At 42.8% G+C, this 11,693-nt stretch overlaps 1 pseudogene; it reads right to left on the bottom strand.

The window, feature by feature from the left end:
* Positions 1-302: 302 nt before the first annotated feature.
* LOC133058910 (U6 spliceosomal RNA) lies at positions 303-394 on the bottom strand (annotated as a pseudogene).
* Positions 395-11,693: the final 11,299 nt, after the last annotated feature.

The following is an 11,693-nucleotide window of genomic DNA, read 5'->3' as shown; positions in this document are numbered from 1 at the left end:
ACAAGGGAAGCCCAAGAATACTGGAGTGGGTAGCCTATCCCTTCTCCAACAGATCCTCCCAACCCAGGAATCAAACTAGGGTCTCCTGCATTGCAGGCAGATTCTTTACCAACTGAGCTAATACATGAAATAATACCAGAAATACATGGTACTAACTAAAAGGAAGTTACAGAAAGGTGAATTCATGGCAAGCTGGAGTAGTCAAGGGTTATAGAGCAAAAGGAAAGGGTCCATAGAGAGTCTCTGATCCCATGTTTCTCAAACTCTTCTCTTTAAATTGTTAAAAAAAAAAAAAAAAGTTAAAAAATATGGAATGTTTTGTGAGTTTCTACAGGGACCATGCTAATTTTCTTTGATTCCTTCCAATTTTAGTATATGTACTACCAGTGAGCACTCTTACAGTTTTTAACTTTCAACCCACAACATAACATTTTACTTTCAGTATTTTACTTTCAGTTCAGTTCAGTCACTCAGTCGTGTCTGACTCTTTGCGACCCCATGCACTGCAGCACGCCAGGCTTCCCTGTCCATTACCAACTCCTGGAGCTTACTCGAACTCATGTGCATAGAGTCGGTGATGCCATCCAACCATCTCAATCTCTGTCATCCCCTTCTCCTCCTGCCTTCAATCTTTCCCAGCATCAGGGTCTTTATGACCCAGTAAATGCATATATTTATAACTGAAACAAAATTTTACTTCAATACTGGCCCCAATTCTATGCAGTGCACCCCACTTTTCTTTGTTTTACATCTTTAAAAAAAATTTTTTTTAAATGTGGACCATTTTAAAAGTCTTCAATGGATTTGTTTCAATATTGCTTCTATTTTATGTTTTTAATTTTTTGGCCCCAAGGCATGTGGGATCTTAGTTCCCTGACCAGAGATGGACCCACACCCCATGCATTGAAAGGCAAAGTCTCAACCACTGGGCCGCCAGGGAAGTCCCTATATCATTCTTGAAAAATAATTCTGGTCCTAAATAGATTCTATGACCTACAAATCCTGATCTAAAAACGTCAACAGAAGGGAGACATCAAAGCCTGGGTATGCGTTGAGTCCTCAGCATAGTGTCTTGCAAGTATTAAAGCCGAATGTCTTTATCTCTTTATGTGACCCAGCACACTCATGTAGCACCTCAGTGGGATAGAAGCCAGATTTCCTGATTCCCAGTCCAGGCTTTTTGAGTCAAGGAAAGCTTGTCAAAAGGGAGAGACTCCCCCGTGGCAGAGTTTCTTCACAGGCACAGGTAGAAGCGGGAGGAATCAGCAGTGGGGGGCCACTGACACAGCCCACAGCGGCCCCAGTCCAAGCTGACAGTGTTTGGACAGAACTAATCCCAGGGCCCACGCTCCTTCTGTGGTGGTCTCTCTTGTTTGCTCAGTAAAATCACCTGGGAGCCCTTCAGCAATACCAATGCCCAGGTGACACTCGAATCAGTTCAATCCAATTATTTAGGGACAGAGATGGCCTTAACCTTCCCCAGGCGATTTTACTAGAGAGCTACAGCCTCAGTGCAGTGTAGAAGGTATCCCTTAAAAGCCTTCCTGTTTATCCTTCAAGCCTCAACACAAATGCCCCTCTCCCAGGCCCACGGAGTCCTGACTCAAATTCACAATCAAAAGTGACTGCCTTTCCTTTACTGCATTCATCCAGCTCTCACAGATCCTTTCATCCAGTTTGTCTCCCCTGCAACATGGTGCCCAGATTGAGTCCCAAGCTTATGCCTTACTCATCTTTGTATCTAAGTGTGTAATAAATATTTACAGAATGCCCTTTGCTCAGATGGCTCTCCCCCAAACCATCCAGACCTCAGAAATCTACTCTGATCCAGCTCCAAATCCTACTGAGGGTGATGAGCACTCTCCCCAGGATTCGTTCTACCAAGGACAAAAAGGGCGCTCGTGTGAGGAACTGCAAAATCCTGACCAGTGAAAACAACAGTCGTCAAATGCAGTGACACTGAGGCATCCCTCCCCGAATGGCCGGGCTTCCTCTCCCACGCATTCCCTGCCAGTCGTCTCCTCCAGGTTTTCAGATTTCTGACAAGGCAGTGTGGCCCAGTGGGAAGAACCCTGGACAGGAAGTGGGGAAGAAGGGCCTTCCTGTCCTGATCGTGACCGTCAGCGTATCCTGCTGCAGGGCCTCACTTTTCCGTTTTATTAGCTAGGAGTGACAGCGTTCCAAACTCAATTGTCACCCTCTGCCCCTTTCCCCTTGGGGATTATATAAGAACCCTTACATATGAAAACAAGCTTTGTTCAGGTCCTTGAGCTTTTCTGAGGACTGTGTTGTATAAATATGAGATACCTTTTGTTATTGTTTGTAGCCCAAGGGATTTGCGGAAAGACGCTGAGAGCCAGCGATGCTCGTTTTTATAGGCAGAAAATAGCTGCTGGAAAAACAACCTGGTGGGCAGAGCACAATGTTCTTATCGAGCAGACAGAATTATCTTTCCCAGGCAGCCATGAACACAAAACACCTGGTGTACACGTTTCCTGCCCCTTCACATATTTGGAAAGAAGGAGACCTTTACCCTGACCTGTCAAGCAGTGATCTTCATGAACTTCTGTCCACAGACCACGACAGTTATCTTGGCCTGCCGCTGTGGAGTTAAATGGTAAACATAGCTGATCATCACTCGTAGGGCATCTTCTCCACATGTCACTCAGATCTTATCAGGTCCACACATGCATTTCTTCTTCCTAAAAATACAGGCCCTGGATGGGCTAAGAGTCAGGGGCATCCTGACATATCCACCAAACACCGAGTTGGGTGCTGTTGAGAAGATGGGAAACTTGAAGACTTGATCCTGACCCAGCCATAGATTAAAATCTTTGGAGAGAAAACAAAGTAAATCCACTAAAAACATTTAGAGAACCATACAAATCTATTCATAAGATTCACTCCCTACGTTAAAGACTCAGGTGTTTAAAGACAGTAGAAATCAGTGTGGGAAAGCTCCATGGGGGACGAGGATGCAGCGTACACAGAAGGTGCTCGATGGTATCAGTTAAGTGAATGAAGGAAAGTGGAAGGCTTTGAAGGACAAAAAGCATTTGAAATGGTGGTGCTATGCACTAAGTCGCTTCAGTAGTGTCTGACTCTTTGCAAGCCAATGGACTGTAACCTGCCAGACTCCTCTGTCCACGGGATTCTCTAGGCAAGAAAACTGGAATGGGTTACCATGCCCTCCTCCAGGGGATCTTCCTGACCCAGGGATCTAACCTGCGTCTCTTTCATGGCAGGCAGGTTCTTTACCACTAGCACTACCTGGGAAGTCCTTGAAATGATGGAGGAAGGAGCAAATAACTGTGCTGGGAAAGCCAGAGTTTAAGGATTGACTTTGGAGGGAAGCACGCTGACCTGGATATGCCACTCACCAACTATGTGATTCTGAGCAAGCCAGGGAAGCACTCTAAACTCTACTTCCCTGGTCCACTATAAGTCAGCACTCACAGTACCTCTATCATAATTCTGGAGAAGAATTAAATGAGATTAGTGAAGGCAAAGTTCTTAGCCCAATGCCAGGCATACAGTAACTATTCAGTGTTTATATATTGTTATTGTTGCTATTAGTACTAGAAAAATATAAACCAAGGCAGGAATTGCTCAGTCTGAAAATAGGTTTTCTCCATAATAAAATAATCAAAATACTTGATATTAAGTGATATTTATGTATGATAAATTTGAGCAGCCAGCACCTGCCCATTGCATCATTGTGAGGGAAAGAAAATGTCTATTTATACCTCTCTGAAGCTCTGATTTCCTGCTTCTTTCCCCATCCCTACTACCCCTGTATCCCCACGGTCCCACCAAGCACCCACAATCTCTCCTCTTTACCCTCTCCTCCCCCCAGTCCCCACCTTCTTCCCCAACCTGCTGAGAGACTGGTGAGTCATAAGCATGGATCTACAACTGTAACCTTTCAGGCAATAATGACAGACTAAGGGATCTGGGGGCCGAGATTCTCTTAAATACTTTTTGATCCTGTCAAGTCATATATGGACAGCTAATCACCTCGAACACAAGAAGCTCTGTGCAGGAGAATTTCAAGTTCCTTGATAGATCGAATTTTCAAGAGTGAAAACTTAAGAATTCTTCCAGGCAGAGACATGGATTGGCCCACCAGTGTCACAGCTAGGCCATGATGTCACAGGTCATTAGGGCTGTTGGTAGCTCCACACAAGGGCCTGATGCAGGCCTCTGCTTGTCAAGCTGTGATCTCCCACACCTCTCCCTGCCTAATGGTTGACAGTCGTGCTCCTACTGGGACGGTCTTGGCCTCATTCCTAGGTTCACAGGTCTGACTTGACTTCAGATTGTTCAGTCAGTAAGTCATGTCCAACTCTTTGTGACCCCATGGACTGCAGCATGGCAGGTTTCCCTGTCCTTCACTATCTCCCAGAGCTTGCTCAAACTCATGTGCACTGTGTTGGTGATGCCATTCAACCAACTCATCCCAAACTTCTTAGCCTATCAGATAATGGTCTTTACATCATCCCTTCCTTACTCTCTGCCTTCTTCTTAACTCCTGCCATGACAAATTTCTCCCCAGTGCCCTGAACAGCACATCCTTTCAGGTCATTGTTCTTTGATCTGAACCTTCCCTAACCTTCCCCTGGTCAACCCGTGCTCACTCTACCAGAAGCAGCTTCAGTATCATTTCCAAAGTAAAAACTATCATCTCTTCTCCAGCCTTTGGACTCTACAATTCTTTGTTCTGGGTTGTTTAGACTCCAGAAGTTTTGTATATAGTAATATCTTCAAGAAATATTTCTTGAATGAGTTCAGACTTCAATAATAGCATTTATTATGATGTGTGGTAATTGTCCTACTTAACTTGTTGGTTTCTTCATCAGGCCGTGAGTTTCTCAAAAGGATGAGGTGAAGGGAAATTGTGTCCTTTATACTTGTATTCTAGAATCCTAGTATGTGACTCGTAAGGCTTTAAGTTGAATTCTGACAAATTTAAAATTTTCTAATATATTTTTTGCAAAACTAATATTTTTTTCTCATTATGAATTCTTTCTTTCATGATTAGGTTGCTCTTCTCTGTTAAATGTTGAGTTGAGGAAGGGGATAGGGAGATGTCTCCAAAATACAGCTGAGAATGTGAACAGCAGGAAAGCAGGTGAACCTGTCTTAGGTTAGAGTCTCTGAGATCAGAGACTGAGTCTTGTGCAAGTGCTCTCAGGGACACTTTGGAGGCAAAGTAAAGCAAGATGTGGATTCAGCTGCAGTCCAGCCTCAGCCAAATCCCATGGGAAGCTCTGGGACAAGGGACAAGGATGGCCTCACAGAACTATCCCACCTGGAGGCAAAGGGGCTGGGATTTTATACCCTTGAGTTTGTAGTTGGCTGCAACCACCCCTGGACACCTCCCAGGCATTTCTGGGTAGAGGAGCGCCTGTGGACAAAGAGCAAGTCTTCAGGGAAGGATCAAGCTGCAAGCTGCAACTCACAGCAGCAGAGCCACAAGAGAGCTGGCCTGGGAAAGGATCTGGCAAGCACAATGAAAGCTCCTACCATACCCCTAAAACAAAAGATGATGAAAGGACTTACCCCTAGAAAGGATTATATAAACCTCTATTTAAAGCCTATCTCCTCTTATTTCATTAACAAGTCTATCTGGACCAGTTGCTCACTTCTTAATAGATGAGAAATTGCAAGAGAGTAGAGAGTGCAGAGACTCTTAAAGGTAGGTGCACTTGTAGAAGCCAAAAAGAAGCAGGAATTTCAAACAGCATAGTAGTCTGGAACCTTGTGGGATAGAGCCCTAGAGGGTTGTATATTCAAGTCTAAAAACATTGAGATTTACAGTGATACCCTAAGTCAACGAGAAAGGTCAGCAAACTGCATTTTGCATCCTATGTTTAAAAACACAGGATGATGTGCCAAGTAGCTCTAACATATTTTGTTCAAAGTTTGGAAGCTTATAGAATGCAAATAATTACAGAGTCATTTTATTTTTGGAGATTATCTCCTTCACTGCCAGTCCTTGAATAAGTGAGGGGTCACTGAACTATACACCTTGGAGAAAACCTGACATCAAGGAGCCTGTTGAAACTCCTTGGATAGTAGCACAACTTCAGACTTGTTTGAATGTTCTGGTGGTTCTGATGCCACCTGGCACATATGATTACATAATCAGAGATGATAGAAACCTCCAATCACCATGTACACACCATCTGGTATACAGTGAGCTCTAGCCTAGCATCAGACTTGTGGGTTTCTGGCTCCTCCACCTCCAATCACCATGTACACACCGTCTGGTATAGAGCGAGCTCTAGCCTGGCGTCAGACATGTGGGTTCATGTTCCCCCACTGTCATTACGTCTATGAGATCCTAAACAAGTCCTTTGTCTTCTCTGAGTCTCAGTGTCTTTGTCTGGAAAGGGGGCATAATCATATTTATCATATTCAGACTTGTTATGTCACATATTGCACCAATGTATTATATGTACTATGTTGTTATATTTACTATATTAACAATATTTTTTTATCATGTCTCATCAGCCTGCTATGAGGCACAAATGAGATAAGGAGAAATTGTTCATAAGGGGTGTGAAATAATTAAAATGAAAGTAGAGTATTTGGAAAAGTAAACCCTTTCTTTCCTTCATTCTTCCTGATGCAATTTCTGACAGTTTACATAAACCCATAGAACTGATGCAGTAGACACAAATGCCATCTCCCATCAATTTACTGTGCCCCAGTGCTCCACCGCCTGGCTTCCTAGGCTGCCCTCCTGGTGGCCAGCCTGTCCCTGCATTTCTTGCTCTGGTTTCAGAATGACTGCCTTTGGAGAATGGGGTTTCTCAGGAAGAGCATTGCACAATCAGAAAACGCTGATCTGCCAAGTCTGTAACATTTTTTTTTTTTTCCTGGAGTCTTTTCAGGAATGTGTCACAGGAGGTGGGGGAGATGGGCCAGGGAACAGAAAGTACTAGGCACCAGCCACCAGGTAATAAAATGTCCGAGCATTCCTTTTCACAATCTAATGAAGACATCAATCTTAATTAAGTCAAAGGGTCTGGGGTCCACAGCAGTGAGATTCACTAGAGCTGCTTCAAAAAGCAGGAGCAACAATGACCAAAATGCAGGCCAGAAAGCAGGAGGCGGTGAATTCTAGAACTCGATGATGTCTTTTTTCAACAAGGGCTGAATCTGCCAATAGCTATAGCAATTTTCACTAAATATGAGCTTGGCGTTGTGCCAGAGATGGCTTGCCCCAAGCCAAGAGAGCCAGTTTTTCAAGGCTCTCCCCCACCCCACGCTCAGTGATGTCACATCGGTAGCTTGTCACTGACTCAGGTGGCAGTATTTACACCATGGAAACCAGCAGGTGCCATCAATAGGGCCCCTCACACCCCACCCAGAGAGCCAGCCTACCGGCACATCACTGCTTAAGCTTGTCTCCAAACATCAGCAAGATGTGTGGGATCCTGAAATAGCTCTCAGAAGAGCAGTGCTGTTCCTGAGTTTCCGTGTGAACCACTGAGGGAAAAGGTCTGTGTATATAAATATCGGAATTTTTTTGCTTTTGGATTCCGAATCACCTTCCTCATGTAACATCTCTTTTCCTCCAGGCTGAACGTGGAGAATGGCTACTACTGAACTGAGAAAACCCTGAGTCACTGCAACATCCTTGGCATTGTCCATTTGATTGTTTTTCCCACAAGTGTTTCCCAGGCTTTAGCTTCTGCCGGTACAGAGGACCCCTACAGACAGCAATTATCCCATGGGGAGTACACCCTCATTACCGGATCCTGCAGAAAAGGAGGAGCAAGATGCTGCTCTCTGCTTGGAGGAAGTTTGTGAAGCAGATTTTGGATCCAACGGAAAATGGCCACCCTGGTGGTGCGCTGTGCTCCGTGTGACTGAGTGACTCAGTCGTGTCTGACTCTTTATGAGTCCATGGACTGTAGCCCACCAGTCCATGGCAGTTCTCTGGGCAAGAATACTGGAGTGGGTTGCCATGTCCTCCTCCAGGGGATCTTCCCAACCCAGGGACTGAACCCAGGTCTCCCAAATTGCAGGCAGATTCTTGACCATCTGAGCCACCACGGAAGCCCAAGAATCTCTTTGCGACCCCATGGACTGCAGCCTCCCAGGCTCCTCCGTCCATGGGATTTTCCAGGCAAGAGTACTGGAGTGGGTTGCCATTTCCTTCTCCAGGGGATCTTCCCAACTCAGGGATTGAACCGGGGTCTCCCACATTGCAGGCGGACGCTTTACCCTCTGAGCCACCAGGGAAGCCCAAGAATACTGGAGTGGGTAGCCTATTCCTTCTCCAGGGAAATTTCCCAACCCAGGAATCGACTGGGGTCTCCTGCATTGCAGGCAGATTCTCTACCAGCTGAGCTACCAGTGAAGCCTGGCCAACCTTAGTAGAACATAATTTTCTTTTTCTTTTTTTTTTGGTCACATGACATGGCTTGTAGAATCCTAGTTCCCAAACCAGAAACTGAACCCTCAGCAGTGCCCTCAGCAGTGAAAGTGCAGAGTCCTAACCACTGGACCATAGGGAATTCTCCCTTCTTTCTTTCCATACCAAACGGTAGGACTAATGGAGAATTAAGGGGAATAAAAATACAAACATGCACAATATCCACTTCCACAGACCTGTCTTTCTGGCATCTTTGTGGCTGTAGCTGGTGATTTGCATCATTCTCTCCCATAACTTACCTAGAGGTTGAAAGAAAAAGGGGTTGGGAAAAATTAGCATTTATAGAGCACTAACTGGCTATCAGGTACTAGAGTCTCTTAACCTAGTTTCCACAGCAACCATGCAAAAAAGGTACTATTACTTCCATTTTTTTCAGAGAAGGAAAGATAAGAATTACCTAAGGTTATCAAGGCACAGAAGCAGGAATTTGAATACTGGTCTCTGACTTCAGATTTGGGGCTTTTTTCACCGTTCCCACTACCTCACTGACCCATGGATAAAGCAGAGCCCAACTGTGGAACTAGTTCTGGAGACGTGATGCAGGCCGCCTGCTCCCCTGGGGCCGGCCTTCCACAAGGATACACGCTGAATTGCCCAGTGAGAGAAAGCTAACAGGCTTGCAGGGGCAGGGCTTGCAGCTTCTCAGGGGCAGTTTTGAGACAAACCCAAGTCTTTGCCGTCATGCTCACTAAAGATGTAAAGCAGGACAAGAGCATGGGAATCAAAAGACGAATCCTGGGCAAAGTTTTGAAGAATTTTTTTTTTTTCAAGCTCCTCTGTTCTGTTGCCTAAGTAGCCAACTCCTCCCAATTTAGCCTCAAATTATCACCTATGTTCTTTAAAGAAAGAGAGAAAAGAACTTTCTTTCCAGTAACTCTACACTAGGAGAAATACATGATGGTCTTCCCCACACAGCAATTGTGCATCATTTCATTCATATCACAGGCTAAGGAATGAGGCACACTCCCTTTGGTTTCCTGGAATATACCCTAACAAAGAACTTGTCTTTTCATGTTTCAGTGATAAAGATGTTATGGATAATCATAACTTAAATTCATAGAATATGCCAACTCACAACTCAGTGAAGTTAATAGGTTTTTTTTTAGATTTTAGTTGAAGTGGCAAAGAGATATTGTATTGATTTATGCTTGCTACACCTTAACACATTCAAAGACAATCATTTATGCTTCCTCTAAATCTTCTTTTTGCCTGGGCAATGACTTCTTTTAATAGACTTTTTGTAAAGTCTATTTTAATAGACTTTTTGTAGACTTTTTGATTATGTAAATAATAGATAGTCAAAGGTCAAATAATAAAAATTCTAATGTAAAATGATATAAAATAGGATGTTAGTTTAATTATTAAAGTGAACACTTTAACAAGAAATGATACCTTAGGAATTTAATCTTGGTACCCCAATTTTTAATATAAAACTTTTGTACACAATTTTATATAAAGTATTAAAAAATTTTTTATTGGGATATCCTAAAGTCTGGGCTTCCCTGGTGACTCAAATGGTAAAGAATCTGCCTGCAATGCAGGAGATGTGGGTTCAATCCCTGGGTCGGGAAGAGTTCCTGGAGAAGGAAACGGCTACCCACTCCAATATTCCTGACTGGAGAATTCTGTGGACAGAGAAGCCTGGTGGGCTACAGTTTATGGGGTCACAAGGAGTCAGACACGACTGAGTGACTAACAATTTTTCACAAAGCCTAGCAAGGAGAGAAAGAGAGAAAGAAAGAATGTGTACATTTATTATGTTATGAATATGCTCAGTTGAAAGTGTCTTTATGACCTGCAGATGGAAGTGTATGCAGTGGACATATGGGTCTGGAACTCAGGAGGAAGTTTTGGGCTATAAGTATAGTTTTGAAATTTATCAGTATATAGATACCAATTGGAGCCATAAGAATGGATAGGATCATCCAGCAAAAGTACACAGAGTAAGAAGAGGATCAAGTGTAGAACTGAATCCAGAAAATCCTCTACATTTGAAAGCCAGGACTACTCAGATGTCTAAAGCCATCCAAATATTTCCACCATCTCCAGGCTGACTCCAGTGGGATTCTGTCTTCTACCTTTCAGGTAAATTTTAAACCAGAAAAGAGGCTTCACTGACATTTCAGATCATGTTGGATTTTTTTCCACACCAATTTGAAAGCTGCATCATGGGAGAATTGACATTTTAAGAAATGGCATGGGAGAACCCACATTCGAAGTTAGGATGTAGGAGCAGTCAACAGATACAAACCCAAAGATGACTCAGTTATTAGAATTATCATAGCAGGACTTTTAATCAACTATTGTAATATGTTAAAGAAATTGTATTAAAATATGGATATAATAAGTAAAGAGACAAAGTATTTTAGGAGAACAATTTAAACAATAAAAAATTGAAAATATAAAACTGAAAAATGATACTGGTGCTTAAGAATAGCATTTAAATACTGCAGAGGAGAGGATCAGTGAATGGGAAGAAAGCACAATAGCAATTACTGAAATAGGAGGAAAGAGAGAAAAACGTAGAAAAATGAATAGATTATCAATAAGCATGGAATAAAATCAAGTTTCTAATGTACATGCAATTTTTTTAAACAGTCACTCCCCATTCTTTCCTCTCCTCAGCCCCTGGAAACAATGCCTTCTTTATTTTTTATTTTGTTATTTTTTGGCCACACTAAATGGCATGTGGAACTTCCCTAACCAGGGATTGAACCTGTGTCCCCTGCAGTGGAAGCATGGAGTCTTAACCATGGAACCAGCAGGGAAGTCCATATCCATGTAATTTGAGTATGAGGGGGAGAGAAATAAGCAGGCAGAAGAAAATACTTTAAGAAATAATAACTGAAACTCTCCAAATCTGATAGAAACACGAACCCATGGATCCAAGATATTCAACAAGCCCCATGCAAGATAAATATAGAGAAAACTTCTTCTAAATACATGATGCCCAAATTGGTGAAACATAAAGAGAAAGAGAATATTTTAAAAGCATCAGAAAAATAAGATATACATATGGAACAATGTTATGAATGATAGCTGATGTCTCATCAGAAACTGTACAAGACAAAAAACATCTTATTAAACAATGCAATACCATCTTTAAAGGAAATAAAACTGTCACCATTGAATTCTATATCCAACTAAAAGATTCTTCAAAAATGAAGGTAAAGTAGGGACATTTTCAGATGAAAGAAGGCACACAGAATTTGCTGCAAGTAAATTTATACTATTCAATACACTA

This window comes from Dama dama, chromosome 6, assembly GCF_033118175.1.
Source record: "Dama dama isolate Ldn47 chromosome 6, ASM3311817v1, whole genome shotgun sequence".
Lineage (NCBI taxonomy): Eukaryota > Metazoa > Chordata > Mammalia > Artiodactyla > Cervidae > Dama > Dama dama.
The sequence above is the reverse complement of the archived record's forward strand: the minus strand, read 5'-3'. Positions and strand labels throughout refer to the sequence as shown.